Here is a 26,098-nt window from a genome sequence, read left to right as displayed (position 1 = left end):
TCACATATGTATATGTATACATGTATGTATGTATATCTCTACAATACTTATATATTATTAAAATATTCATATATAATTATATATAATACATAATACATATATATAAAGACAGTAGCTCAAGAAAGGAGGCAGGGGATGATTTGAAGGCATTCATTTGACGATTAATACAAAAATTAACAGCAATGGAAATAAAACAGTGATGAAAATAAAATTCAGACAACAACAGATATTGATGAGGATGTGGAGGAACAGGAACTCTCTTTCACTGCAGCCAGGAACACCAGATGGCTCATCCACTTAGGGAAATGGTTTGGCAACTTCTTATAAAAGAAAACATGCTCTTATCATATGACCCTGCAATTGTACCCCTGGTATTTACTCAAAGGAGTGGTAAACATAGGTTCACAAAAAACACACTTAATAATGTTTTAGAAGCTGTATGCATAATTATAAAAACTTGGAAGCAACCAGTATGTCCTGGGACACATGTCATTCTCCTCTACCATTCACTCCCAACGCTCTCCTAGCATAACATTTCATCACATTTTTTCTGCGATCTGCATTTTCATTCTTCATTCATGAATTTATTTACTATTTCATTTATAAATTGGGACTAATATGACAAGAACTTCCGAAATTTCTTGTTGCTACAGCAGGTCACCCACAAACAACTTTCCTATAGTTTTCTTTCTTTTCTCCAGCATCACAAATGTTTTCATCCTTCACTAGATCTTAGTAAGATTAATTGTAGTGTCTATATCTACGGCAGCTTAGCCTGTTTCCTAAGTAACATATCCCCTAATTCTCAAACAGTACATTCAAATACAGTAACAAAGGTCTCTCACAGATAGTGAATTAACTGCACTTCACGTGTAGTAATCAGGTTTCCATGTTAACCATTAAGTGGAAAATCACATAGACTCAAAGGTATCAACATGGGTCTCTCATTGAGCCCAATAGAGCCTTTCATGTTGAAATGTATCACCTACCAGGTAGGAATCATGTTGGATGAATTATGCGTGCCAGATAGACAGTGACGTGTTCACACTAGCAGTGACCCTGAGTCACTGAACTGAGAATTCCAGTTCTCATCTTGAATACAAGGGCTTTTAGTTTCATGATGGAATCATTTTCTCTTACTATGTTACCAGATTGTCTTCTGTCTTAGCTTAGCCATATTACTGGCCATACTATATGAGATCTGGAGATCCCTTTTATACTCAGCTCAATGGGATTGGTTTTATTCCACTTTAAAATTTCCTGATTTCATTGCAAATGCTTTCTTATTATTTCTATTCCAAAACATAATATAATACCACTCTAAAGTCCTCTTAAATGGCTGCAAGTATATTTTTAATATTTGTAAGCAAGGGGGGATATGAAATTTAATAAGACCAAAATGCAATGTGCACACTATAACACTATATGTTGTTGTCATTTAAATATGATTAGCATTACATATTTTTCTTCCAGATTCTTATAGTTTAAGTCCTGAAATATTCATTGTATCAAACCATTGCTCTTCTATTTACTAATAATTCATCTCAGTTATGTTTTCCCAGGGTAAAACTTATTAACTGAGGATAATTTAAAACATAGATACTTACTATATTTGGGTATTTTAAAGCCTATGAAATATTGGAGTTTTAATCTGATGTTGTTCTACCCTAGAAATAATTGCCTTTTCCAGGTACCTAGGAGAACTAGCATAACAGAGCCAGCATAATGCTATTTTTCAAAATTATGAACCTAACACAAATTTGCATGTCATCCTTGCACAAGGGGCCATGCTAATCTCATCTTTGTCATCTCAGTTTTAGTATATGTACTGCCAAAGAGAGCATCGTAACTCTACTTTAAGGAATGAAATCTCTGTACTGTAGTAAGTGTTGTGACACATTTATTTCTGTCTCACACTTTCTTTCAGAACATAGTACTTTGGGGTTAATAGACAGCACAGCTGGTTAACCGGGGTCCCTACTCTCAATGGGCTTTGAATAGAAGCTCTTCTCTGCCTCACTCCACAAGGCTCCCAAAGGTCTGCTCAGTCTTTTGGTTGCTTCCCCCAGAGAGGCAAATCCCCTGATTTGGAAAAGTTCTGAATGCAAGATTCACCTTTCTGGCTTCTATTGTTCCCTGCCCAAATCTCCATCTGGTTATACCCTCCATCTCAATCATGCTTTGATGCTACTTTTATCATTTTTGACCTATTATCAGAATTTAAAAACTGATGGATTAGTATTTTCCTGTTTTATATTATGAGCAAATGTTTGAAATAACTATTCTGATTCCTATTATTTTACTAAAATAAATAAAACTTTTTAAATTTATAGCTTATTGGATAACACCGTTTTAACTTTGCCACCTTACCTTGATGAAAGTTTAAACAAATTTTCTTCTGGCTGTGGTCCCCTGCCCTCCATTTTTGTAAATCATTTACAGTCATGTGTCATTTAATGATAGTGATACTGCTGAGAAATATGATAATGCTGTGGTTGTACTGATGTTAGAGCATATGTGATAACCAAAAGAATTGTGCAAACCAGTAGAACTGAACAGGAGGCAATTAAGTTTTACAGAACACATACATTTTTTAGGCCCTAATTTCATTAAATATTAAAGAGCAATATACATTCCTGTAAAATTCCTCTTTTTACTTAAGAATTAATTATTAGACAATTATTTTAGCAAAACCATTTTTTTTTTTTGACAGGCAGAGTGGACAGTGAGAGAGAGAGACAGAGAGAGAGAAAGGTCTTCCTTTGCCGTTGGTTCACCCTCCAATGGCCGCCGCTGCAGCCGGCGCACCGCGCTGATCCTGGCAGGAGCCAGGAGCCAGGTGCTTTTCCTGGTCTCCCATGGGGTGCAGGGCCCAAGCACCTGGGCCATCCTCCACTGCACTCCCTGGCCATAGCAGAGAGCTGGCCTGGAAGAGGGGCAACCGGGACAGAATCCGGCGCCCCAACCGGGACTAGAACCCGGTGTGCCGGCGCCGCAAGGTGGAGGATTAGCCTATTGAGCCACGGCGCCGGCAGCAAAACCATTTTTTAAGAGGCAATGATTACATTCAAACATTAGAATAAGAACAATGACTTGTAAAATTCAACACTCTAAGCTACTTTACTACTATAGTCACTGTGCCTGTGGATGGACAAATCTGTTCCAGTGGTCATCCCATTATAAAGTGGATATAACATAGTCTCTTCAAAATGTTAAACAAGATCTTTCTTATTAAAAGGACTACAAATATGATCCAACCTACCATGACATTTTATTAACACAAATTAATTTTTATGTCCTCAAGGCTGCATTTGTCCATTAGAATTAATTAACACCTGTGTTTGTGTATGTGTATAAATGGTGTCATGGAGGGGTAGGAAGAAAAGATGGAAAAAATGAAGATGTGCTAACTTGTTTCCATTTTTATTATACATAAAACATATGAATGCTATGTTAAAAACAAAATACAAACTAGAGAAATATTTGGCACTGGTATTTTACAATATTTAATGCATAACACTGCAGATGATAGGATCTTATAGCCTTCCTCAGCTTGATCATTCCCTCCCTCCTGCTTCTCAGCTGGATAACTTTATCCATATTTCCCATAGGTAGCATTTCTTACTTGCTCACATACTGTCTGTGCTTCATAAAGTTATTTATTGCATATAGAAATATAGAATATATTTACCCATCCATATTCTTCTTGTAAAACATCAATATCATTTGAGTGTGATGGTGAGTGTCTTAAAAAGCATGCTTTACTTCATTCAGAAATGGATCATGAAGAAATTCAGGACAAAATGAGACCTGCTGATTGTCATCCTCTTTTTTTTAGAAAACTTTTATTAAATAAATATAAATTTTGATAGTACAGCTTTTGGATTATAGCAGTTTTCCCCCCGTGACCACCCTCCCACCCACAAACCATCCCATCTCCTACTCCCTCTCCCATCCCATTCTTCATTAAGATTCATGTTCAACTATCTTTATATACAGAAGATCAACTTAGTATATACTAAGTAAAGATTCCAACAGTTTGCACCCACACAGACACACAAAGTATAAAGTACTGTTTGAGTATTAGTTTTACCATTAATTCACATAGTACGACACATTAAAGACAGAGATCCTACATGGAGATTAAGTACACAGTGACTCCGATTGTTGATTTAACAATTGACACTCTTATTTATGATGTCAGTAATCATGTGAGGGTCTTGTCATGAGCTGCCAAGGCTATGGAAGCCTCTTGAGTTCACAAACTCCAACCTTATTTAGACAAGGCCACAGTCAAGTGGAAGTCCTCTCCTCCTTTCAGAGAAATGCACCTGCTTCTCTGATGGCCCATTCTTTCCACTGGGATCTCATTCACAGAGATATTACATTTAGGTCATTTTTTTGCCACAGTGTCTTGGCTTCCCAGGCCCTAGAAACTCTCATAGGCTTTTTAGCCAGATCTGAATGCCTTAAGGGCTGATTCTGAGAACAGAGTGCTGTTTATGGCATTTGCCATTCTGAGTTTGCTGTTTATCCTGCTTCCCATGTAGGGTCCTCTCTCCTTTTTAATTCTATCAATTACTATTAGCAGACATTGGTCTTATTTATGTGATCCCTTCAGATTGTCTTCCTCTTTGACTCAATTGTGTAAAATTAAAATTAATGGTGTTGATTTGATCTTTCAACAAGCACTTAGCTGAGCTTGAGGAACAGATCAGGAATACAATTTTCACACTGATTTTTCACACTGATGTTCATAATACAAGTGAACATATACCACTAAAAACAAAGCAAACAACAAAAGATATCTATCATAAAATTTGAAATTCCCATAAAAATTTTAAAGTAATTTGCAGCAAGAATAAGAAGTCCCCACCTGTAGAGCTAGCTTCCATATGGGCACCAGTTTGAGTCCCTGGCTGCTCTACTTCCAATCCAGCTCCCTAATAATGTGTCTGGGATAGCAGCAGAAGATGGCCTAAGTGCTTATGCCACTTCTACCCGGGTGGGATACCCAGAACAAGCTCCTGGTTCCCTCCCTCCCTCTCTCTCTCTTTCTCTGTAACTCTGCCTTTAAAATAAATAAATAACTTTTTAGAAAAGACTATTTCTCTCTTATTCTACTAATATTTTTATCTAATTTCTTTTATTATACGTCCTTATTTTAATTGATCTTCAAATTGATATTATTCTCATCATTAAAATAATGTCCATTTGGCTTACATGGTTTAGTTATTCTTGAAAATATTTGGCATACTTCTTATTAAGTACATGTTGGAATGTTTACAAACTGATGATCCTCACTCTTTTAAATCCGTAACAACGACCCCCAACAGACACACAGCACAGTGTAAGCAACTGAAACAAACCCTGTTATTCGTTCTCCTATATCCAGATATACTGCTTGATTAGAATGTAAAATCCTCTTAATATCAAATATTCCATGCCTCGGGGATCTCTTATATGCTACAAGCTCCTGTAAATTATTAGGAGTATTCAATTGATGTGGGGATACAGATTTCTAAGGTTGCTTGAGCACTGAGCTATCTAACTAGTGTCAAGACGCTATTTCAATAATGTACTAAATAGTACTCTTGGGAATCTAAGAAATTTATGTACTTCCCAGTGAACAAGAACTTATAAGACCTTGAAAAATGCAATTTTGTTGTATCCTTTAATAGATGAAGCAAAACTGATATCCATTTGAATATATTTTATATCTGAATCTATTTGTATTCATTTCCCTTTGCTTGAATTATACATTTTTTAGGTTACTGAAAGCAAGAAGCAAGGAAGACAAGAAATGAAATACTCATCTTTACACTGTGCTTCCATCTGCTAACCCTGTGCTGCACAGACAGATTATAAATCGGTGTCTTGGGGAACCCCTTTGGTATTTCATTTTATTAGTTCATCTTGGAAAATATATTTCACAGGATTGTGTATCAAAACTGATTTAAATTTTGACTTATATGACTTATATAGGAAAGAATTTTTAAAAATATGTCAGAAACCAAGATACTGCAAAATCCTTTATCATTATAGAATAATAAAATTCCAGTCACCATTGACTTAGGAATCACACAATAACTCTAAGAAATTTTAGACATAATATTCATGAGTGAATATGGCTCATCATTAAAGTCTGTAAAAATCAGCACCATAATTTATGGTTAAAAATACAGAAACACTAGATATGAACTTATTTTGATAGAGACAGACACATTGTTCATAAGGTAAAAAAGAAAAATATGTATAAAAATACTTGTTTATAATTAAGATTTCATCGTAAAAATGTGCTCATCATGAATCAGATGTGTGCTTTGTGAGGGCTGGCATTTTGGGGTAGCAGGTAAAGCCACAACCTGCAAAGCCGGCATCCCATATGGGTGGTATTTGATGTCCTGGCTGCTCCACTACCAACCCAGCTCCCTGCTAATGGCCTAGGAAAAGCAATGAAAGATGGTCCAAATCTTTGGACCTCTGTCTCCCACGTGGGATGAAGCTCCTTGATCCTGATTTCAGCCTGACAAAACAATATGCAGCCATCTGAGGAATGAATAAGCAAATTGAAGGTATACCTCTCTCTTTCTCTCTCTCTCTCTCCCTCCCTCCCCCCCTTCTTTCTGTAACTCTTTATTTTTTTTAAATTTTTTTTATTTGACAGAGTTAGACAGTGAGAGAGAGAGAGACAGAGGGAAAGGTCTTTCTTCCGTGGGTTCACCCCCAAATGGCTGCCACGGCCGGACCTACACCGATCCGAAGCCAGGAGCCAGGTACTTCTTCCTTGTGGGGAGCAACTCGGACTAGACTAAGTTACTGGAATTAAGACTTATTCTATGCATCTGCTCTCCCACAATATGGCGCTGGGAGAGGAGAAAACAGCTTCTACACAGCTGCCTCCAGTTTGACCAATAAGCTGCAGGAGCTGATCCTGCTCCTGATTGGAGGAGAGCAGCGTGCTCAGCGTGTGGGTAGCAGAGTTGGGATTGGTGGAAGAGGACTATAAAGGAGGAGAGAGACAACATGCACCAGGAACATCTATCTGAAGGAACACCTGTGCAGCCCCCGAGAGAGCTGGCCCGCGGTGTGCCGCTCCCCCGCGGAAGTGGGGAAAGTGGCAGGGGGAACCGCCCCTCCAGAGAGGTGGAGGGGTTGCCAGCCAACCCGGCAAGGACCAGCAGCAAACCCGGGAAGGGCCGAGCAGACAAAAGAACAGCGCAGGGTCCTGTGTTGTTCCTCCGCGAATGGGGGAGCGACACTTCCTGGTCTCCGACACGGGTGCAGGTGCCCAAGCACTTGGGCCATCCTCCACTATCTTCCTGGGCCACAGCAGAGAGCTAGACTGGAAGAGGAGCAACCAGGACTAGAACCCAGTGTCCATACGGGATGCTGGCGCCGCAGGCGGAGGATTAACCAAGTGAGCCATGGCGCCGGCCCCTCTGTAACTCTTTCAAAATAAGTAAATATAATTTAAGAAAGTGTGTGAGTACTACATCACCAGTTTCATTATACTAGTTCCTATTCAATTTAGAGTGACTCAAATTTGAAATTCTGAATGAGGCATGGATATTTACTCTTTCAAGTAGAATAAGGTTCCAAGAAGAAACACAAAAGCTCTGCCACTCAAGTGTCCCATTCCCTGTCAGCTGCCAATCAAACTGAACTTGCCATATTTCTGCTCTCACGGCCACTATTGCCATCATCACCCTCTCTTCTGTCTCAGCTTCAGCTCTCCTAATCTGTGATATTTTAACGATTACATATTCCTCCTGTGTGCTTCACTGTCAGAGAATGACAACCAACTTCTCCCTATCTTGAACATCTAAAAGTCCTCCTTGATATTTCCTTCTCCCAACACATTCTCATCTCTACCAAGGCTTATCAGACTTTAGCTGGTCTGTATTTTGTGAAGGCATTTTGTCTTTCTGACTGCATGAATATCGGGGGATTCCAGTCTGTTAGCATCTCCCACCTGGCTTATGGTGAGACTCTCTAAACCCTACAGGGTTCTGCTAACCAACGTCTGTGCAGACCCAGAATGGTCTAATGAAAAGTACATATGGTTATCAAGTAGCTCTGCTTTAAAACACTTGGATACTTCTCATAAGTAATAAGGTAAATATCAACATTCCAAAACAGGATTTTTTTTCAGATTTATTGTATGTATTTGAAAGTTAGGGTGACACAGAGAGAGTGAGAAACAGTCTTTCCGTCCACTGATTGACTCCCCAAATGGCTGCAATGGCCAGAGCTGAGCTAGCCTGAAGCCAGGAACGTGGAAATCCACCCAAGTGTCCCACAAGTACTTGGGCCATCTTCTGTACTTGATTCAGCACTCCCATAGGTGATGCTGACATTGCAGGCTGTTTCTTAACTGTGGTGTGACAACACCTGCCCCCTTAAATAGGATTCTGACAGTGCAGTATTGGAATTTTTCCTTTTTCTTTGCTTTCATCTTAAGCTAGAGCTCTTCCTGATCTAGATGAATTAGTAATGTGTCTTTAAAGGTTAATTTATTTATTTACTTGAAAGTCAGAATGATGGGTAGCAGGGGCCCGGCACTTGGGCCATCCTCTGCTGTTTTTTCCCAGGCCATTAGCAGAGAGTTAGACTGGAAGGTAAACAGCCAGGACTCAAACAGGCACCCATATGGGATGCCAGCATTGTAGATGGCGGCTTTACCTGTTGCACCGCAACATTGGCCTCTCCTCTATACATCTTACCTAGCCCAGCATTCCACTGCACCACTGTTGATGTCATTATTAATTTGAAAGACTGAGAGATGTTAATACTCATTTGTGTCTATATCTAAAGCAATATTGACAGTGTATCTGGAGAAGGAAAGAGACGGACAGAGGTATCTTCCAACCTCTGGTTCACTCCCACAATAGCTAGTGTTGGGCCAGGCTAATACCAAGAGCTTGGAGCTCCAGTTGGTTCTTGCACAAGGCTGGCAGGAAGCAGATACTTGGGCATCATTTACTGTTTCTTTGTATATGCAACAGTGGGAAGCTACAGTCAGAGGCAGAGCCATTACTCAAACCCAGTCACCAGGGAAATGGATGTGGGTGCCCCAAACAACACCTCAACTGCTGCAGGAGATGAGATGTTTAAGAAGTAGTTGGGTCATGAGCATTCTACTCTTTACAATATACTAAAGTAATTATAGCAGGAACAGCTTAGTTATCCATGGCTGAAATCTGTTCCTAGTAAGTGAACAGGTAAGTACCCTGCCCTTCTACCTTCCACCATGGCATGAAAACATCAAGAAAGCCCTCACCAGGAGTCCTGTGATCTTGTACTTCCCAGTCTTCAGAACTGTGAGACAAATGTCTCTATCCCAGATACTCTGTTATAGCAGCACAAAATGCATTAAAACTGATGAATATGCAATTGATATGCACCTAGCTATTCAATTATCACAAGAGGGGAGGCGGTAGTCATTCCCCTATAGTTAGGAGGACACATATAAGATTTTCTCCCAAGTCACCCTTTTTGTAGAAGAATTAAATAATCTTATCTTTAAAACCTCTCAGGAAATTTTGATATCCATTTGTCTGTATTAACAAGGTGGAGACCCCGGACACTCTAAAGTCTCTCTCAATCACTATCTTCAGTCTTTCAAAAAATAAGAAGAATTTATAAAAGAGCTACAGGGGCCAACCCAATCCAGCTTTTGCTTTCAGGAATGTATCTTTTTCTATTATGTATGAGTTTCAGAATTTCATGGGAAACTTAGAATGATCTTTTATTCCCAATCTAATTATACCCCAAACAAAACTGAATGTACATATATGCATACACATGTATTATACACATTCACAAATCTACCAACAGGTTTCTTGGATTATATTTCAATTGTTCAACTATTCATAAGAAGTGGGTTGGTTTTATATTTCCAAATTACCAATACTACACAGGCTTTGGTTGAAAAAAATTTTAGTCTATCAAAAGTAAGGAGTTAGGAACCCATGTACACATCAAGAGAGAATGAATAGCTTTGACTGGCCTAGACTATATAATCTGTATACTTGTGAATGCTTTTAACCAAAAGAATGCATATGGATTTGAAATGGCTGCTTAGTTGATTTCTACAATAGCCTGCAATAGGTTTTTACCTGTCCACAACCTTACTAATCATCATTAGACTCTGTAGTGTTAGTATTAGGCTTTAATTTGACCAAGGCACAAGATAAAGTCATAAGGATACAGCACTATTTAATTGCCACAAACATTGTTCCTTTTAATTTTTTTTCTTCTGAATTTAGAGGTAACTCTGGAACTATCTCAAACATCATGTAACATCCTTGTGTTTGTCATAGGTGTTTTAACCACCTTTCAGGACATAGTGTCATGTTGACCCTTGACTACTAATTTAATACCTGGTCATGGGCATGAATTTGAATTTATGGGGGATTATTTTATATATATATCACAGAATTTGGATACAACTACCATGCGACTGTAGAGTTTATCAGGGAAAAGTCAAAGAAGAATATGTATTTCACCATGCAGAGGATAATTATCTTTGGAGAATATATATCAGTTTCCTTCAAAATACCCAAATAATGAAAAATTTGTCATTGGTTCCAATAGCAGACATAGCTACTATCAGATTTTTAAATTAATACATTACTGCTTTCATCGAGTGAAGATTACTAGAAAACATATGACTACTAAATTAATTAGCACATTGACTGACATAATTCACATAGTATGGATCAAGCACTTAACCCAACTGAAAACTTGAACAAGATTACCTTATAGTTTAATTTGTTTAAAGATTTATTTTATTTATTTGAAATACCGAGTTACAGAGAAAGGTAGAGACAGAAGTTTTTCATCGCTGGTTCACTCCTCAGATGGCTGCAACAGCCAGAGCTGCGCCGATCCAAAGCTGGGAGCCAAGAGTTTCTTCTGGGTCTCCCACGTGGGTGCAGGGGCCCAAGGACTTGGGCCATCTTCTACTGCTATCCCAGGCCATAGCAGAGAGCTGGATCAGAAGTGGAGCAGCCGGGACTAGAACTGGTGCCCATATGGGATGCCAGCACTTTAACCAGGTCTTTAACCCACAGTGCCACAGCACCTGCCCCAATATAGTTTAGTATTGTTGGAAAATTCTGGCTCTAGGTCTCAGGAAGCTATTGGACTGATTGTGTGCTGTTAGTGTGAACTCAAAATACAGCTAAACATGATCAATGTGCATTAGAAACTGTATTAAGCATCCTACATATATTTTCTCATTTAATCCTTCAATGAATTTATAAGATAGGAAATAAACTAGACTTTAATTGCTCTGCTAAGGTCAAAGTGCAGAAAAACTCATTATAATTCTAATGTAGGATATTCTTCCAATTAAAATTAAGAAATTTATAAAAGATAATTGCTCCTGCCATAATAAAGACATGGAATAAACTTTTGAAAAAAATTATATTTTTGTTTAAAACCATAAAAAAGCTGTGGCTGGCATAAGTATTGGAATAGCTTCTGAGACACCATTTTAGATGTCTCCTGGGACGCCTACAGCAGGTGCTGGATTGTCTGAGTTCCAGTGCTGCTTCCATTTCCAGCTTCCTGCTATTAACAGACCCGGGAAGACAGCAGTGATAGCTGAAGTGCTTGAGTTCCTGCCACTCACATGGAGAAGTGCTTTCAGTTCTGAGCTCCCGACTTCAGCCTCACCCAGTCCTGAATGTTGTAGGATCTGGGGAGTAAACCAGTGAATGGAAGATCTCTATATATCTCTGTCTTTCAAATAAATATTTTTTTAAACAGGATGTGGTCTTAAAATTTAAATGGACAAACCCTTGCTGGGTGATCACAGAATGATAACTGATACCATCCTTAAGGGCCCTTAATGAGCTGAGGTGATGGTTGGGTAGACAGTCGAGACTACAGTGGCAAAGAACTTGGATGGCACAATGTGAGACAAACAAAATATTTCATGGTATAGGAATCTGGGATGTAGGTTGAGAAGTAGAAATATAATATAGCCTTCTATCATTTAGGTACTAAGCCCTGCAGGAGCATGGAGGAAAACATTAATAGCAAGTGTCATTTGGATTTTTTTTTACAAGCATCCTGAACCATTTATTACAAACAACTACCTCGCAGAGGAGACCATTTCTCTATCAGGCAATTCAATATAAGTATTTAAATTTAAATCTTGGGGTCTGTGCTGTAGAGTAATGAGTAAAGCTGCTGCCAGATATGCCAGCATCCCGTATGGACGCTAGTTCAACATCTGTCTGCTCCACTTCCGACGCAGCTCCTTGCTAAAGTACCTGAGGAAACAAGGGAATATGGCCCACGTACTTGGCCCCTGCACCCATGTGAGAGACATGGATGAAGCTCCAGGCTCCTGGCTTCAGATTGGCTTATCTCTGGCAGTCGTGGCCATTTGGGGAGTTAACCAGCAGAAGGAAGAGCTGTATGTCTGTCTCTCACTAGCTTTCTCTGTAACCCTGCCTTTCAAATAAACCTTTACAAATAAATATAAATAAACCGATAAAATTGAATTCTTGCTCCAAAATATCTGTTGTGCTAAAGCTCATTGAATTTGATTTTCAAAATCACTGATTTTATATGACAGTCACAGATAACTGAATTAGTTATATTTCTTAATTCATAGGACATTGTCGTACAGTTTACAAGTTTCTCATTTGCCTAAATCCTGTCATGCCTTTTTCCTTGCAATAGACAAGTGTTCTAATTTGATACATGATATTAAACCAAAATAAATTTGGCCTCTACCAGCTTCCCTACTTTAATGTTAAGTGTGTTCCCAAGTGACCTCCATACATGGTGAACTGCAAACTGCCTTACTGTATAAATGAATCGCAAGCTATCCTCAATATACCTTTGTAATCTAGCAGCCAGGTGTCAGCCAATCACAGTTGAGTTCAGCCAGTCACAGACTGCCAACTACTCTGATAATGTCCATAAAAGTCAAATGCCCATTGCAGATAATCATGTTGTTTCTCTATGACACTTCCTTTTCTCTGGCTATTAATACAATCTGTATGTGTGGTGTCATGGGGGCCTTCCAAATCATCTTTAGTCTGGAAAGTTTCCTGCTTCTGGGATCTTCATCCTGGCTCCAATAAATTTGTAAAATTTAACTATCTTCAGTCTTTCTCCTATCAAAGTCAATGACTCTGAAAGAACTGTTAAAAAACACAGTAATTTTTTGAGTGTGTGTGTGTATATATATATGTGTATACATATATATACGTACATGAGTGTACACATTTTGTATTAATGTACTCTTGAATAAATATAATTCTATCTAACTTTTTCATAAAGCATAATGATCTTCATTTATCATTATATTGGTACAGGTTCCTTTAATTTTGTTTTCCCCTCATATTGCGTAGTTTACAGTAAATTGAATCTACCACATTTTAATATTCAGGCTTATAGCAGATTAAATACTCACAGCCTGCTACTTTTTATAATAGAATGTCTCACTAGAGGGGAAGAAACATATTTTAAATAGTCAAAATGGTTCTGTGAATACTAATTTTGTCAAGACATATGGCAAAGAGTCAATGCAGAGCATTTGCCTGTGAGTTTTGTTGAGTTTGGAGCACACCTTTTTCAATAGGGTGGGTAAGATTAAGTTTGAAGCAAAATGTGGATCGTAATCACTAAAAGTGTTATCTTATTTGATATTATAAAGTGTTTATTACATTCTTTCCAACTTAAAAATTTATTACTAGCTACTTAATTAAATTTTAGTAGCATATTCCTGGTTTATTTGCTGTTATTTCCTTGAGTATAAAGGGAATTCATATAGAAATACTCAATGAAGTATGGAGTTTCTGAATTTGTATACATTATTCTTATTTACTCCTCTCAAAGACACAGGACCAGCACTGTGGCATAGCAGGTAAAGCTGCCACCTGCAGTGCCAGCATCCAATATGGGCACTGGTTCAAATCTCAGCTGCTCCACTTCTAATCTAGCTCCTTCTGTGGCCTGAGAAAGCAGCAGAAGGTGGCACAAGTGTTTGGGCCCCTGCACTCATATGTGAGACTGGGAAGGGGCTCCTGGCTCCCGGATTCTGATCAGCCCAGCCCCAGCCGTTGCAGCCATTCGGGGAGTAAACCACTGGATGGAAGATCTTTCTCTATCGCTCTCTCTCTCTCTCTTGCTCTCTCTCTCTCTTGCTCTCTCCCTCTCCCTTTCAAATAAATAAATAAATCTTTAAAAAAAAAGACACAGGGGTTCAGAAGCAAATACAAATATTTAACACAAAGTAAACCATGACTTTGATTATTTATCAGCATTAGTACAGTTGGTACACTATTGCTGTTTTTTAACAAATTATGGCAATTTAATGACTTACAACTATGACAATTATTATTTTAAAGTTCTTGAGCTCAGGAGTGCAAAGTTGGTCTCAATGGGCTAAAGTCAATGTTCTAGCAAGGCTGTGCTCCTCCAGCGGCTCCAAGAGACAATCCCTTTGCATGCTTCTTTCAGGATCCACATGCGGCCTCTATGAGCTCAGGGTCCCTTAACTAACATCAACCCAGTAGCGCCACAGCTTTGAATTGCTCTGACTCTTTTGCTTCCTTTTTCTACTTGTAACGATACTTACAATCACACTACTTGGATAATGGAGAATTATCTCCCCTTCTAAAGGTCTGATGAGCAGAGTTAATTATGTCTGCAACTTTAATTCACTATTGCCACGTAATGCAACATATTCACAAGATCTGAATATATGGATAACTTTGGGAGCTGTTATTCTATTATGACACCTCTTGATAAAGAACTTAAAAAGGTAATACCCACTGAATTGCATACTTATAAATTAATATTAAAGTGAATCAATTTTCGCTTTTGTAATTTACATAATGATAGAATAATCGTATGAAAGAGCTGAATGCTTTTAAACTTAACTCTCATTAGTAATCTATATAATGAGGTTTGTGAGTTATTGCTAAATTTTCTTTAATGTTTCTGAAAACACAATCATGCATCAGATATTTCTAGAAGAAAAGAGGTATGACAGTGATGTGTAGGGCTTTTCTAAGTGATGTCCAGCTTTGCTAATTTGGTTATTTAGCAGATTTGTTTGCCATTTGTTTAATATTCTGTATACAACTAAAACATTTGTATCAAAAGATATTTAAGATATACAATAGAACAATATTTTAAGAAAATATATTGCAAATGTATGTTGAAATAAAACATCACTTTGAATACTGCATAAAAGACATGCATTTATGTGTAAAAAACAAGGGTATAATTGATAATCATTTGATTTGATAGTTTTCTTAATAGTATCTTAACATAGAGAAATTCAGCAACTCTAATAAGGAGATAACAAATTATCTTGCTTTTCACGTGGTTCACAATTCTTTGCCTTCAACAAAATTGAAGGTGGAACTGCTAGAATTGTTAGATAGTAAATCATTAATAACCATGTCTCATGATGGAGCCTTGTACTTCTTTTGATGTATCTCTGAAGGATTTCAAATAATTCTATGACATTGCTATGAAAAAAGACTTTTATTTCATTTTACTTCTTCTTAAGTGCAAGATTTTACTGTGCTTATGTCCATAAACATGAAAAATAGGAAAAGAATTGATGCTGAACCTTGTCTTGCTCCAGTAATAAAATAATATTTATTCAAATACACATGAATTTATTAGAAGAGAATGAACCCTTCATCTCATTTAGGTTTATATCTATAATTTAACTTTTCACAGAGTTTGGAATTTAAACAATGTATTTTTGTTATTATAAGCACACTAATTCTAAAGTGTAATACTATGGCAATAATGATTCAACTCAGAATAATTTTTAAGACTTGTTATTGGATATTTAAAATAAATTATCTCATTTATAGCCTTGTTTGAAGATATTTATGATAAACAATCATTTAAAAGTCTTCAATTTTAAAAATATATTATGAAGGCAGATTGGAAATATTACTTTATGGGGCAAAATGTATAAATTAACTCATTGCATTTTAAATCTATGTGTCCTTTTAGTAGAGTTTTCATTTTTCATTCATTTCTATAAATTATCCTCACTCATAGTTTTTCAAATAGCTCTCTCCTATATTGATTTCTTGATTGAGTTACTGGTTATTATCAGTCAGCGGCTGCTATGATTCTTTACATAAGATTACAACGTTGGTCTGCCTTCTTTCTCCCTTCCTCTCTTCTTCCCCTCCTCCATCCTTCCTTCTTTACTCTCAGTTCTTTTCTCTCTCTCCCTCCTACCCTTCTCCTACTCTTTCTTTCTTTTTGTGTTTTTTCTTTATTTGGCAAGTCACAAAAGATAGGAATCATGAGATGTTCATTTTGTTTATAGATGTATTCTAGGTATGTGTGACAATGCCTAGAATTGTACAATAAATATTTGTTAAATAAATGCACATCTTCCACTTCTTGATGACATCTGCACTCCCCTCTGACAGAGGTCCTAGCCTTGTCCCTACCTCACCCCTGCTGAAACCAATTTGCTCTTTATGTACTTCCTGCTATCTTTATTTGAACTACTATATGTGAAATCAATAAACACTTGCTTTTTCCTTTATAAACTGTGATTTGTAATTCTTTGGTTTCAACATCTAACCTTTATCATCAAAAGAAAAATTAATTTTACCTATTTTTTCACTTGGAATCTGAAAATTAGATTATGCTTTTCAGTCTGTTATCCTTACTTTATACTCCTAAGCATCTTTTTTTTTTTATTTCTGAGTTATCAAAGATTATTAAGTACACTGAAGATTATTTATTAAGGCTTTAAAGCATTCTTTCCTTTTTAAAAAGAAATATTTGTATTTACTTGGAAGGCAGACTTTCACAGAGCAAATGAGACAGAGAAGTCTTTTGGTCCAGCCCTAGCCATTGTGGCCATTTGCGGGGTAAACCAGCAGACACAAGATTGACCTCTTTCTCCCTCTCTGTCTCTTTCTACCTCTGTCTTTCTCAGTCTATCTTTCAAGTAAATAAAATAAATCTTTTTTAAAGACAAAAGTGTATATCCAGCATCATACCTAATTCAAAATGTAAATTAAATCATCTGTTTTTACTTTCCTTGACTTTCTCACAAGTGCTGTACTAATATCTCATATGCAGATTTCTCTTCCTCTTTTATTCTTAGGATATAGTTTAGATGATACATCTGCAGGTCATGCTAGTTAACCATTGTGCCAGGAAATTGAAAATATTGGTCTCCTTGGTCTCAACTGGACCCTTAACTTCCTAGGTAATCCCTCTCTCTTTCCCAGTGCAATGGTGCTCAGGGACTGGTTTCTGGACCAGCAGTATCAATTTCAGGGGAAAATTCCTTAGACCCTCACTCGTACCCCATACCTACGGAATTAGAAACACAGGGTTCAGCACTCAGTGTTGTAACAAGCCCTCTAGATGAGTCTCAAGAAAGCTAACAGCTGAGAACTGCCCTACAACCTTTATTCTCTCACAGGCCTATGTGACCATATGACCTTCACAAATTTCTCAACTTGTTTCTCACCTGTCACTTTCTCATTTGATGAAAGGTAATCAGAAAAGATCCTCTACCCACAAACCCCTCTGTTTCTGCATTTATTTATATCACCTCTTACCTACTCAAGAACCTAGAAGTCTCTCTCATCTCTTTAACATCATTTTCTCTCTCTACCGTATCATCTCATTGCTATTAAAGAAGCAACCAAACAAATAAAGCAAGCTATTATTTCTTTCATTTTAAAAAAATAAGTCATTCCCTTGATTCCTCATGCCTTTCTTGGTTTACCTGGACACCTAATTCTTTATTTCCCTTCACAGACTAAACCCCTGATCTGTATTTTTCACTCTATCTCAAATGTCTTTCTTCTTTTTTTCTTTCTGGGATTTATTCTGGTTTGATCTGCCTGACCTCCAATTAGATTGTTCTTGTGGAGGACACCAGTGATTTCTATGTATCTAAATTTCCTTGTCAACACCCACTGCAGTTCTTTATTTAAATGAACAATAGCAGTTAACATATATGCATCTCTTGTCCTTTCAAAAACCATATGTTTTCATCAGATCATACACTGTTTTTCTATCCAGCTCATCCACCCACCAGGATTTTTCAGGTCTCCTCTGCAGTCTCCTTTCTTTTAAACTTTGGTGTTCATGGGGTCCAGTTCTTAGATCTCTGTAATTTTCTAGTCACATAATCTTGCCTAGTGAGCTTAGGGCAGTCTCAAAGATTTAAATATCTTTATATTCTAAGACTTGTCAACTTTGAACCTCTGTTCTGATGGACAACCTCACCAAAATGCCAAATGAAAAACTCAAAACCAACAAGACAAGCTCTGATCTTCCCCATATGCCAAACTGTCTTTCCAATTGCTCATTACAAACACTATGTTTTCATCCTTGATTCCTCTCTCACAAACACCAGGTCTAATCAGTAAATTGAGTCAGCTTTGCATTTGAGCTATACCTGGTATGTGGCCTCTTCTCACCACTACTTCCACCACTGCCAACTTCATTAATACAAACATCTTTCCTACATTCCCTTTGTCCAGTCCTGGTATTCTTCCAAATATTTGTTCAAGAAAGTAGTATCAAGGAAATTACCTTCATAATTAGAACATGCTATCTTCTCTGTTCACTTTCTCCTTTGTTCATTAGCAATGATTTGTAACAGTGACTGTAAGCTATGAAAATACATCACCTATCTTAAAAGTTATCCCATTTTAGCCAAAATGAACCCCAAGAGCATTACAAAGTCCCAACATTAGCTATGACTCAATGACTTAATCTTTATTTTTTATCCCTGGCTCATTCCTTGTATCTAGAATTTGCAGAATTACCCTATTCCAGGTCATTGTTAATATTCTTTCTGTAAAGAATCTAATCATATAACTTTTCCACATGGCTTTTGCCCTGTTCACATTTAGGTCTTACTTGTATTGCTTTGTCAATGGTCACTGCATTTAAACTGGCACCCTTTGTCATCTTCATTTTTCTAAGAATTTCTCACTATCTAACATTCTACATAATTTACTCAGCTCTCTTACTTATTATCTGTCTCCTTCACTAAGAAGATTCTTGAGAACAGTATGTGACTTTTTTTCCTCACTGCCCTATCCCTAGCATGTAGAACAGTATCTGGAACATATCAGGACCTCAAAAGATACATGCTGAAAGAACAAATGATTAAAATTGAATGAGCAAAATCGAAAATTCTGAGAACTATTTGAAAAAGGATGAGGCTTAACAATATCTTTTTAATAGAAGTAATTTTAAAGCCAGACATAGAACATGCATCCACCACCCCTGCACAGAGACAGAACACACAAGCCATCTGCACACACTAAGCTTATTTTAATTTTATTGCTTGTACAATGTATATTCATGTTTGTAAGTCATAGGATTGTTCTCTCAAAATATTTGGGGACAATTGAAGAATACATACATATATATACATATATGTATATGTATATTTGAGACGGAGAGAGAGAGAAAGAGAGGGTGAGGGAGGGCGAGAGAAGGAGAGAGGGAGAGGGAGAGAGAGAGAAGGAGAGAGAGAGGGAGAGAGAAAGAGAGGGAGAGAGGAAGAGAGAGGGAGAGAGGGAGAGAGGGAGGGAGGGAGAGAGGATATCTTCCATCTACTGGTTCATGTCACAGATGGCCAGAACTCGGGAGCCAGGAACTTCATCCAGGTCTCTTACTTGAGTGGCAGGGACCCAAATACTTGGGCTATCTTCCATTGCATTTCTCATCTCGTTGACAGAGAGCTGGATAAAAATGAAGCAGCTGGGACATGAACCAGCACCCATATGGGATGCTAAAGTAGCAGGTAGCAGCTTTACCCACTATGCCACAATGCCTGCCTCCAGTTAAGATGACTTAAAAATAAAATGAAGGACTGTGTGTGGTGCAACGCATTAAACTGCAGCTTGTGACACCAGCATTCCAAATCAGAGTTCTGGATTGAGCCCTGGCTCCTCAGCACCCAAAACATGCCTGAAAAGGCAGCAGATGATGGTCCACATACTTGAGCCACAGCCTTGGATGGCTCCTGGCTTCAGCTTATCTCAGACCTCGCTGTTAGGGCCACCTGGGGAATGAACCAGCAGATTGAAAATCTCTCTCTCTCTCTCCCTCTCTCTCTTTCCTCCTCCCTCCTCCTTCCTTTCTCCCCCCATTATTCTGCCTTTCAAATAAAATGAATAAATAAGTACTGAAAAAACATACAGTGAAAACAGTAGAGAGATACTTTTTTTTTTTTTTTTTTTTTTGGACAGGCAGAGTGGACAGTGAGAGAGAGACAGAGAGAAAGGTCTTCTTTCTGTTGGTTCATCCCCGAAGTGACCACTTCGGCTGGCATGTTATGCGATGCGCCAACCCTAAGCCAGGAGCCAGGTGCTTTCTCCTGGTCTCCCATGCGGGTACAGGGCCCAAGCACTTGGGCCATCCTCCACTGCACTCCCGGGCCACAGCAGAGAGCTGGCCTGGAAGAGGAGCAACAAGGACAGAATCTGGCACCCCAACCAAGTCTAGAATCTCGGATGCCGGTGCCGCAGGCAGTGGATTAGCCTAGTGAGCCACGGTGCTGGCCTCTCTCTACTCTTTGAATGGATACATTTTATATACTTAAACAGAATTAAGATTAACAAACTTTTTATAAAGTCACTTAGATATTTTAAATTACATTATTTCATACACTTTAAATACAAATATGTAATGTCAGTGTTTATTAAAAAATAAATTAAATTCAAATATCTGCTTTTTAGTGTTAATATACATAATCAAAACAGTTGTGCTTTCTCATTCCATTCTGTTGGAACCTGAACCCAGCTGACTATAGTCCTTTTGTTCACCCATCTTGCTTAATAAAAACTAACTGCTTATGTTTGACTTGATAGATAGAATTTGCTTATCTAAGTATTTCAGGGACTGGCTTCAGAATTTGGCTGATATTTATGGAGCATCACTTAAGTGCCACTCAGCTCACTACCCAACCAATTTCAAAGTAATTATCAGAATTGCCATGCAAATCTGCCTGTACCCAACCACCAAGTTCATTATCTTCCCTGTAGCCCCTTAATTCTCCTTTCTCCTAAAAAATAAAATAAAATAAAATAAAGCCCTCCTGCCATCTTGAAGTCACAAAGAAGAACTTTGTGACAAAGCCCACCATCATTTCAGGTGCATCTGAAATAAACCTGATTTCCTTGCACCAACTTTTTAACTCTCAAGCATTAGCTGTGTTCAGTAACACTGGCATTAACACAAGTGAGAAAAATAGGTTTATAAACTAAACAAAAATTTAGAAAATTAGTACTGGAAGTAGAAAATCTATACTGGATTTTTTTCTGGGTGTGTGGTCATAAAGAGTCTTTTTTTTTTTTTTTGATAGGCAAAGTTAGACAGTGAGAGAGAGAGACAGAGAGAAAGTTATAGACAGTGAGCGAGAAACAGAAAGAAAGGTCTTCCTTCCATTGGTTCACTCCCCTAATGGCCAATACGGCCAGTGCTACACCAATCCGAAGGCAGGATCTGGGTGCCTCTTCCTGGTCTCCCATGCAGATGCAGGGACCCAAGCACTTGGGCCATCCTCCACTGCCCTCCCGGGCCACAGCAGAGAGCTGGACTGGAAGAGGAGCAACCGGGACAGAATTGGCGCCCCAACCGGGACTAGAACCCGGGTTGCCAGGGCTGCAGGTGGAGGATTAGCCAAGTAAGCCACAGCACTGGCCAGTCATATAGAGTCTTTAAAAATATGAAATATATGTTTTAATGACTTTTACTGCATAATACTTTCCATTTAAACAAAGATTTTTATCTGTATTTCATTTTGCTACTCACTGAGTCATAGCAAAATAAGGAACCTTGTCAAGGAATAAAATGTCCCTCTAATCCTATCTCTATCTTCAAACCTAAAGTGAGTTAAAGTGACAGAAAACAGAATAAGTAATTTTAAACCCTGGGCATAATTGCTTTGGATACAGTTCTGCTTCTAGAAGAATATGATATGCCAAAATTTACATGGACTATTACTGCTACAGACAGCTAATCCCCACTTCCATGTACCACAATCAACCATTAGAGGTAGACTAATAGACTAGAAATGTATAAACTAAAGCAATTTCTCACCAGGAAAACACCAACCACTGTCTCCAAGGAACGATAGCTTTAGAGGCCATTTGATTCTGATGGAATTCTCTCATGCCTAATTAACTCCAATGCATTGCAAAACATGCAATCAGATCACATACCACTTGCTGGAATAAACATGAAATTCAGAACATAATAAATCATTTATACAACTAAACAAGTTTATAGTATCTACATGTATACTAAAATAAGAAAATATAAGTCACTTTTATTTCTGGTGTCATTGTAATTTAAATATAAAAACAGATAAAATGAAACAGAATCCAAAATTTTATCAATTTTAGGGTTCAAATGATCTACCCTCTTGCTTGAGGACTAGTTGTTTACCTTGAGGAAATTTATGTAATGAGTTATACCTGCTTGGATCTACAAAGGGTTGACATTTTGTTCTTTCTATTAATTTCTTGAGTGATGATTATCCCGTAATAAAATGAGTTTTCTTTCTTTTCTACGCTCTCTCTTTTTTTTTTTTTTTTTTGGACAGGCAGAGTGGATAGTGAGAGAGAGAGAGACAGAGAGAAAGGTCTTCCTTTTTGCCTATGGTTGACCCTCCAATGGCCGCCGCGGCCAGCGTGCTGCAGCCGGCACACTGCGCTGATCCGATGGCAGGAGCCAGGTACTTATCCTGGTCTCCCATGGGGTGCAGGGCCCAAGCACTTGGGCCATCCTCCACTTCACTCCCTGGCCACAGCAGAGAGCTGGCCTGGAAGAGGGGTAACCGGGACAGAATCCGGCGCCCCAACCGGGACTAGAACCTGGTGTGCAGGCGCCGCAAGGCGGAGGATTAGCCTAGTGAGCTGTGGCGCCGGCCTCTTTTCTACTCTCTTAAGAGGTTTTTAAGATTGGAATGATATGGGGCCAGCGCCGTGGTGTAACAGGTAAAGTCTACAATGACGGTGCTGGTCCCAGCTGCTCCACTTCCCATCCAGCTCTTTGGTATGGCCTGGGAAGGCAGCAGAAGATGGCACAAGTCCTTGGGCTCCTGCACCCATGTGGGAGACCTGGAAGAAGCTCCTGGCTCCTGGCTTTGGATCTGCCCAGTTCCTGCCTTTGCGGCCAACTGGAGAGTGAACCAGCAGATGGAAGAGCTCTCTCTCTCTTGGCCTCTCCTTCTTTCTGTAATTCTGACTTTCAAATAAATAAATAATCTTCTAAAAAAGTAGTTATTTTGAAAAAAAATTGGAATGATATTTTTTAAGTTTTTATTCATTTACTGTATTCATGTGAAATGGAGAGGGAGGGAGGGGGAGGGGGAGGGAAAAAGAGGGAGGGAGGGAGGGAGGGGGGAGAGAGAGAGAGCGAGAGAGAGAGAGAGAGAGAGATCTCCCATCCTATGGCTCACTCCTCAAATGTCCACAACAGGCAGGCATGACTGGGCAAGGCTAAGGATAGGATCCAAAAACTCAAGTCAGGTCTCCTACAGGGATATCAGCAACACAACTGCTTGAGGTGTCATCTACTGTTTCCCCATGTGCACCTCGGCAGAATACTGGCATCCAAGGCATAGCCAGGACTCTAACGTAGGCACCCTGATATAGGATGCTGTGAGAAGCATCCCAAGTGGTGGCTTATCTGCTACATCGAACACTATTTGGAAGATTTTATTTTGATTACATTTCCAGTTTAGGCACAGGGCATGCTATTAAAGAGACTGCATAACAAAAGATACACCCTCAGTTCTATCCAAGTGCCCAAGAAAAATTGAGAGAAAAAGCAAATTTGAAGAGAAGAGCATGTATCAAAGGATCAGCAAATATGGTTGGATTGCAGACCTTAAAACATCAGCAAATGAGATACTTCCATCAGCCAGAGAGTCTAAAATAAACAGAGATATTATAATTTGTAAAATTACTCATGATTTTATCATAATTCTTAAGTATCTGACTTGAGTGCAATCACATAATAATGTGATTTTAAGAATTAAGAAAATCGAGTTAATAAACAATATAAAAGATTGGGGCAGAAAAGGAAATTGAAATACTATAGTTAATTTAATCTAAGTTCTTGAGCCGGATTGTACTCAAACTTGTTGCATTCTATACTGCTTTCATTGATGCCCCAAGGGTTGGAAAAGTCATTCACGTGGTGTCTTCCAGAATGACTTTATGCCCTGGATTTCTTGCCAATGTCTGGTTTATGGAGACCTATATTGGCCTGACAGATGGCAGGAATTATACCAAAGGTATATTAGGGACTGATACTTCTCACTGCAGATTTAATAACTTATTTTCCTGGGTAAAACAGGTGATAAGTCTTGGAAGTTTGACCATGCCCATAAGACTCTGTGCACCACTGAAATATTGCATAATACTTGTGCACTACTGGTCTGAATTTAACAACTCACATAATGCTCAACTCATTCTTGGGACTTTATACTAATGCATTGACAACTATCTACATGGGTCTCCAAAATGTGTCTATACCCAGTAACTGTCAAATCCAATCCCCAAAAAACTACGCCATTGGGCCAATCTTGGTGAGCATAGTGATGGCCATTGGGTGAGCCACTCCTTGGGAAGGCTTTGCCTATTGCCTAGAAACTATATAAAAAAAAATCTCACTCTGGCAATGAAGGATGCTGCCTTGGCTGTCTAGCAGGTGTAGCTCTTGATTAAAACAGGCTTGCACTTGACTATTTATGTGCTGTAATTAACAAAACCTACTGTACCTATATTAACAACCCTGGGGGGCAATGGAATTAGACAATAAAGGAATTTATGACCAAGCAAAATGTTTTCTCTCCTTTGAATAAGGGACACTGACAGTTAATTCATGAGGCAAGCAACAAAGTATGCCATTCCAGGCATTCCTGCAATATTTTTACTGATTTTTGATCCATTTCTAGTCAATATGCTTAAGTTTGTCTCTTCTGGAATAGAGCAATCCCTTGTCAAATGATGGTCATGCAAGTGTTCCAACCACTGGCAACTAAGACAGACTCAACTCCGGAATCAACTTCTCCACTGCTAGGACCCCTAGAACAGGGGTCCAGAGAATTTCACACCCTTGGGAGGAAGGCACAGCAAGTCCATACACAAAGCTGAGGAAGTTACAGAAGATAGACCTTTGCCTCTCATCAGCTCTTTAGGATTAAGGGATGGAGTTCTCTAAGCGGGGAATGAGACTGGGAGTCAGAGGGAACAGCTAAGCCACCTGTGGGTAGTTTCCGTTATCACAAGTCCTCCAGGATATGAAGTTGGTTCCTCTTGTGGCTCTGGAGATAAACAGACCCCTTCCTGGACCAGATTCAAAGCAGTTTAAGGGACCAAAGCTGACCTAGATTGCCCTACAACTCATTCTAATAAATTAGCACCAGCCACCATGACAGGAGACATAGGACCACACAGTGAGTGAAAGGGGGCAGTAACTACATTCCAGGGTATCCCCACCTACTTTCCCAGGACAACCATGAAAATTTCTCTAGGATATCCTCAACCACTTTCTCAGGAAAACCAGGAAAATTCCTCCCCAGTGTTAGCTTGTAGCTCTGCTTTCAATAAAGAAACCCACATAATGAATGTTCAACAGAGTTCAGAGGTGGGGCCACTCCCTTCCAAGTGAGCCTACACTCTGACTGTGGAGTAATACAACTTTCAGTTTCTCATTCAAATACTTGCTACTTGCTATTCACTATTCTCCAACTTGCTCCTGAATTTTTTATTTGAGACGAAGTTGAGAAACTGGGTACCAGGCAGCAGCACTAGCTCTCCAGTGGCCATATTCTCTCTAAACTAGTTTAAAATAGATGTAAAACAACTCCATAAATTTGAATAGTTATAATTCTTTTCAGTTTCTTAAATTATCCAGGAATGGAATTAGTTCTTTGGGTGCGTACTCTGTGCGTGCTCTTTCAAGATCTGTCAGATTAAGGGTAGTGCGAGTGATTTAACAGAAAACAAGCATTACCATTTACTTTCCATAATGCTTCTGAAAAGTCTCCTTCAAACATTGATAATTTGTTCTTGTCATTCAG

At 38.6% G+C, this 26,098-nt stretch overlaps 1 protein-coding gene and 1 non-coding gene across 3 annotated transcripts in view; both read right to left on the bottom strand.

Annotated features, from left to right (window-relative positions):
- SGCZ (sarcoglycan zeta) overlaps positions 1 to 26,098 on the bottom strand; it is a 1,232,459-nt gene that overhangs the window by 421,026 nt on the left and 785,335 nt on the right. The window lies entirely within an intron of this gene.
- Positions 1,737 to 1,842, bottom strand: LOC127487311 (U6 spliceosomal RNA). Its single transcript, XR_007914074.1, has one exon. It is a non-coding gene; the product is annotated as a U6 spliceosomal RNA (small nuclear RNA).

The sequence above is a fragment of the Oryctolagus cuniculus genome, chromosome 2 (assembly GCF_051225735.1).
Source record: "Oryctolagus cuniculus isolate XC-2025 breed Fujian yellow rabbit chromosome 2, ASM5122573v1, whole genome shotgun sequence".
Taxonomy (NCBI): Eukaryota; Metazoa; Chordata; class Mammalia; order Lagomorpha; family Leporidae; genus Oryctolagus; species Oryctolagus cuniculus.
Note: the sequence above shows the minus strand (reverse complement) of the source record. Positions and strands in the feature narration are given on the sequence as shown.